Consider the following 5,799-nt stretch of genomic DNA (forward strand, 5'->3'; position numbering starts at 1 on the left):
CAACCAAAATTACTCTGCCCAGCAAAGCTATCATTTAGAATTGAAGGTCAGATAAAGAGCTTCACAGACAAGAAAAAGCTAAAGGAGTTCATCACTGCCAAACCAGTATTATATGAAATGCTGAAAGGTATTCTTTAAGAAGAGGAAGAAGAAGAAAAAGGTAAAGATAAAAATTATGAACAACAAATACATATCTATCAACAAGTGAATCTAAAAATCAAGTGAATAAAAAAATCTGATGAACAGAATAAACTGGTGACTATAATAGAATCAGGGGCATAGAAAGGGAGTGGATTGACAATTCTTGGGGGGGAAGGTGTGGGGTGCAGGAAGAGATTGGACAAAAGTCTTACACCTATGGATGACGACAGTGGAGAGGGGGACGTAAGGGCATGGGGTGAGGTGGGAACCAGGTGGAGGGGAGCTATGGGGGGAAAAAAAGAGGAACAACTGTAATAATCTGAATAATAAAGATTTATTTAAAAAGTAAATAAAAAGTTACCTAAACCAATAAGTTCGAAACCCCTCTTCATGCCACACATCTCAATCCTCAGAGACAATCACTGTTTTCTCCAGTAGTCTACTTATCCTTTCATACTTATCCAAATACTGCCAACTCATCAACAGGGCACCCATATATGAAAGATAATAATTAAATCCAATTACTTGATAGTTTTCCAACTTTCTATTTTATGAAACCATAGCTTTACACATTTTTTAAAAATTGTGTTCATCTGAAGCTATATTTTAGTTAACAGCTTATTGACTTGATTTACAACTTTTGTGCATGTCCACAGATGGTAAGTGGCTTCTATTTGTGCTCTGGCCCCAGGCTCCACAAACTTTGGGGGTAGGATCTGCATCAGAGAGCCTGTTGCAGCCTGTGCTCCCTAGTCCCCTGGCTCCACATAGCCCAACAGAACCCCTGAACCACCATCTCCCACTCCTGTTAACTCCAAATCCAGGTCCTTCCTGGAAATTACTGATGGGATCTGGGGAGGTGAGAGGGAGAGGCAGTGGGTAGAAGACTCAAAGGAAGTAGAGCAAAGAGGAGAAAGTGAAAAGAAGGGAAAGAGATCTAATAGTACATTTTATTCCTATCCTAATAGTTATGACACTGTGGTATGAGGTGTTTGTTTGTTTGTTTGTTTGTTTATTTTTTACTTATCCATTTCTGCATGAGACTATAAGCTTTGAGGAAATAGGCTTGGTCATATTACAGGTACAGAATAGGCATTTAAATAATAGCTATTGTCCTTTTGATTCTCTGAGCAACACCATGGCTGTAGGCAAGAACAAGCGCCTTATGAAAGGCAGAAAAAAGTGAGTCAAGAAAGTGGTTGAGCCGAAACCGGTTTGGCTCAGTGGATAGAGCGTCGGCCTGCGGACTGAAGGGTCCCGGGTTCGATTCCGGTCAAGGGCATGTACCTTGGTTGCGGGCACATCCCCAGTGGGAGGTGTGCAGGAGGCGGCTGATCGATGTTTCTCTCTCATCGATGTTTCTAGCTCTCTATCCCTCTCCCTTCCTCTCTGTAAAATACCAATAAAATATATTAAAAAAAAAAAAAAAAAGAAAGTGGTTGATCCATTTTCTATGGACCATTGGTGTGATGTGTAAGTACCAGCTATGTTCAATATAAGAAATATTGGGGAAACACTAGTCATCAGTACTCAAGGAACCCAAATTACATCTGGTGGTCTTCATGTTTTTGAAGTACGCCTAGCTGATCTGCAAAATGATGAAGTTGCATTTAGAAAATTCAAGCTAATTACTGTGGATGTTCAGGGCAAAAACTGCCTGCCTAATTTCCATGGCATGGATCTTACCATGACAAAATGTGCTCCATTGTCAAAAAATGGCAGACCATGATTGAAGCTCATGTTGACGTCAAGACACCAAAGTCTATTTGCTTTGTCTATTCTGTGTTAGTTTTACTAAAAAAACCACAACAATCAGATTCGGAAGACCACTATGCTCATTATCAACAGGTCCAGAGATGATGGGCATCATATCCGCGAGTTGCAGACAAACTGATTCCAGCGAGCATTGAAAGACATAGGAAGGCTGGCCAATCTATTTATCTGCTCCATGATGTATTTGTTAGAAAAGTCAAAATGCTGGAGAAACCCAAGTTTGAACTGAGAAAACTCATGTAGCTTCAGGGTAAAAGTAGCAGTTCTGAAAAAGCTATCAGAGATGGGACAGGTGCTAACATTGAACAAGCTGATGGATATGAGCCCCAAACCCAAGAATCTGTTTAAAATTCAGATAAAATAGTGACCAAAAAAATTCTACCTGTGAAATAAAACACACACACACACACACACACACACACACACACACACACAAACAATAGCTAAACAAACAAATGAGCCACCTTTGGCCACCTCATTTCAAATGCATATCCTTCAGTATATTTGTGAAAATATCAATGTCCTTAGCCTATCCTATATAATAAAAGCCTAATATGCAAATTGACTAAACAGCAGAACAATCGGTGGAACAACCGGTCGCTATGACATGCACTGTCCACAAGGGGGCAGATGCTCAACACAGGAGCTGCCCCCAGCCTGCAGGCCTCAGGCTGTCCAAAGTAGGTGCCAGCAGCCCCCCCCCCCCCTCAGTTGTCCTGCTGGTTGACCCACAGATTGGCCCTGATTGCTGGCCAGGCCTAGGGACCCTACCCAGGCAGGAATTTTGTGCATTGGGCCTCTAGTTGTCTAATAATGTTGTCACCCTGAATATGACCACTACCATGGTGTGCTCTAGTAGAAGTAACTACCTTGTAAAATTAATACATTGTGCATATAGCTGAGATAAAACTTTTTTTGACACTGTGGATGTATTATCAAACTCACTGTTTGCTCTTGAGTTTGATCATGTATCAGAATTATGATTTTTTAAATTTCTTTTATTGTTTAAAGTATTACATATAGTATTACATATGTCTCCTTTTTCCTCCATTGACCTCTCCCTGGACACCACCAGCCCCCAGCACATACCCTCACCCCCCTAGTGTCTGTTGGTTATACTTATATGCATGCATACAAGTCCTTTGGTTGATCTCTTACCCCCACTGTTGCCTGCAATATGTTTTTATTGACGTTTAGAGAAAGAGGAAGGGAGAGGGAGAGAGAAACATTGATCGGCTGCCTCATGCATGCCCCCTACTGGGGATCAAACCATTGACCTCTTGGTGTATGGGACAACAGTCCAGCCAGGGCTAGAATTGTGATTTTTGACCCTGTGAAATAGTATAGCAGTAAAGAATCAAAAGACATCAAATTTAAGGTAAGTAAGTGTCTGTTCGTGTATTTTAAAGGCAGCTAAAACAAGCTGTTCGTGTATTTTAAAGGCAGATAAAACAAGCTGTGTCAGCCAAATTCTGAGTAAAGTTGCTAGTGTTGATAAAATGGCAGCCAAAATCTAGGAAAGCTTTCTGCTAGCAGACCCAAAATGACCAATTTTTATCTCTAGGACCAATGATTATCCTATATAATAGAAGCCTAATATGCTAAATGTCCAGTCGTCCGGTCGGCCCTTCAACCAATCAAAGTGTAATATGCTAAGGCCGCTCAACTGCTCACTATGATGTGCACTGACCACTAGGAGGCAGACACTCCAACCGATAGGTTAGCTTGCTGCTGGGGTCCAGCTGATCAGGATTGAGCAAGACAGGCTGGACACTCCCTGGAGTGTGCTGTGTCCATAGGATAAGACATGATACAAAACTATTAAAAATCAGTGTAGAAGGACATGAAATATTGTAGGAAAAATAATCACAATCTATTTCACAGTACTTGTTAAATGAAAAGAACAGCTTGTAAAATAGTGTAACGTGAATATACTGTTGTTTTAAAATGCCTAGGCGTGCCTAGAAAAATGACTAGAATGATATATAGCAACATTTTACAGTGGTGACATTAGAGGTGATTTTTACTTTCATCTTTATGTCTTTCTCTGTTTTATGAATTTCCCACAATGAACATTCAATAAAAATATTATTTTAAAAAGATTACCTGATACCAGCATTCTCATTTATAACATTGAAGATTATCACATCTACACTCATCTTTCATTCTGTAGAGTTTCCCATCCTGTGTCCTCCGACCCCCTTTGTATTATTTGGGTATACAAATAATACCCAAATTTGCCTTACTTGCTATTTGCCTTATTTGTTGGATTGTATGCTCTTTTGGTGACTGAGCCTGTGTTTAACTCATTTTCATATTCCCAACAGGAAATAAGTCATAAAGCAATCTTAGGTTTTCTCAAATACACAGACAAAATTAACCTGGAGAAATCCCGAATTACAAGCCACTACTGAAGACATCATTTCATCTTCTCACCTGGTGTGGGTACAAAGCAGTCACTTAGGTTAAAACACTGTAGTAAATAACAACGTGATGGGTCCCAACAGCATCTGTCTAATTTATGCACATTTTCATAAGCACTTTGCTATTCACAGTGTAGTCATATTACCCAGGTTTAAATAAACATAGCAATGGTGATCATTTCAATAAAACCCTGAGTATTAGTCCCTTGTTCCAAACATAATCCTCATTATTACATTATTTCAAAGGTAAATCAAATCTTTTTTTTATCTTTTTCCAGGAACGTTTTGCACTCAGTTAATGAGAGAATTGCTCTCATATGGAGGATTTCTGTGTTCTTCACTGGGGGTGGGGCGAGCGAGGGAGGGCATGGTCACCACTCCACCTGCGCTCTTGAGTGGCCCTGGTTGTAAAGCTGCCATTTGTAGAGGGCCGCCTGGGAAGGCACATGGGCATTTCTTTAAATTGTTGTCAGCTGAGCCTGAGGCGACTGGCAGAGCCGAGTCTCGGTTATGCCCTCCCTAAGAAGGCGGGGGTCGGGGGTGGGGGGGGGGGTGTTATCAGTACTGACTTTTTACCTTTGTCCAGGTGCCTGGGAGCGGGCTTTGATATGTAAATCCAGGCAAGCACCAGGAATACTAGGGCCTACTCAAGAATGCAAATAAGCTCCTTTGATGCTAAATTTTGGTGAAACCCCCTGGTATTTGGGGGTATAAAATAAATGTGCTGCGTGGGCTCCGGGGTCCCTGCCTCTCCATCAGAGAGGATGGCGTCCCACCTGGCTCCCAGCTTTGTTTCTATCTTTCTATCTGGTCTCTTTCTTTCTTTTATTTCTTAATCCCTAGCTCCTCCACTCAGAATCGGACCGTTCCTTCTCCATGCTGACGCGGAAAAGAGAGAACACCTCTACAGCCATTGACTCACACCTTAGGCCAGTGGTCGGCAAACTGCGGCTCGCGAGCTACAAGTGGCTCTTTGGCCCCTTGAGTGTGGCTCTTCCACAAAATACCACGTGCGGGCGTGCACGTACAGTGCGATTGAAACTTCGTGGCCCATGTGCAGAAGTCAGTTTTCGGCTCTCAAAAGAAATTTCAATCGTTGTACTGTTGATATTTGGCTCTGTTGACTAATGAGTTTGCCGACCACTGCCCTAGGTGATTTATGAGACCCAATTGGAGTCTTGTGACCAAGGGCGCTCCCTGGAATGAATGCTGCAGCCGGAGACTCCAGGGCACATAACCCTCTGGCAGGTAATTAGGGACAATGCAACTAGTCTAGATTCTGGTTCCAGCACACCCAGCCAATCAATATGCATTAATCATTACATGCTTATTGTTAACATGATGCAGCCTTTGTGACTCATCCACATCACACACAGAGCAGTCACTGTTGTGACTGGAGATGGGCAAAGGAGTTAAAGAAATTGAGAAACGTTTGTGTGTGTGTGTGTGTGTGTGTGTGTGT

At 41.9% G+C, this 5,799-nt stretch overlaps 1 pseudogene across 1 annotated transcript; it reads left to right on the top strand.

The window, feature by feature from the left end:
* Positions 1-1,261: 1,261 nt before the first annotated feature.
* On the top strand, positions 1,262-2,262 carry LOC308241920 (small ribosomal subunit protein eS1-like; annotated as a pseudogene). The gene is made up of 2 exons: positions 1,262-1,336; positions 1,574-2,262. The product of its transcript is annotated as a small ribosomal subunit protein eS1-like (transcript).
* The last annotated feature ends 3,537 nt before the right edge of the window (positions 2,263-5,799 follow it).

This window comes from Plecotus auritus (assembly GCF_963455305.1).
Source record: "Plecotus auritus genome assembly, chromosome: 2".
In the NCBI taxonomy this organism is placed as follows: domain Eukaryota; kingdom Metazoa; phylum Chordata; class Mammalia; order Chiroptera; family Vespertilionidae; genus Plecotus; species Plecotus auritus.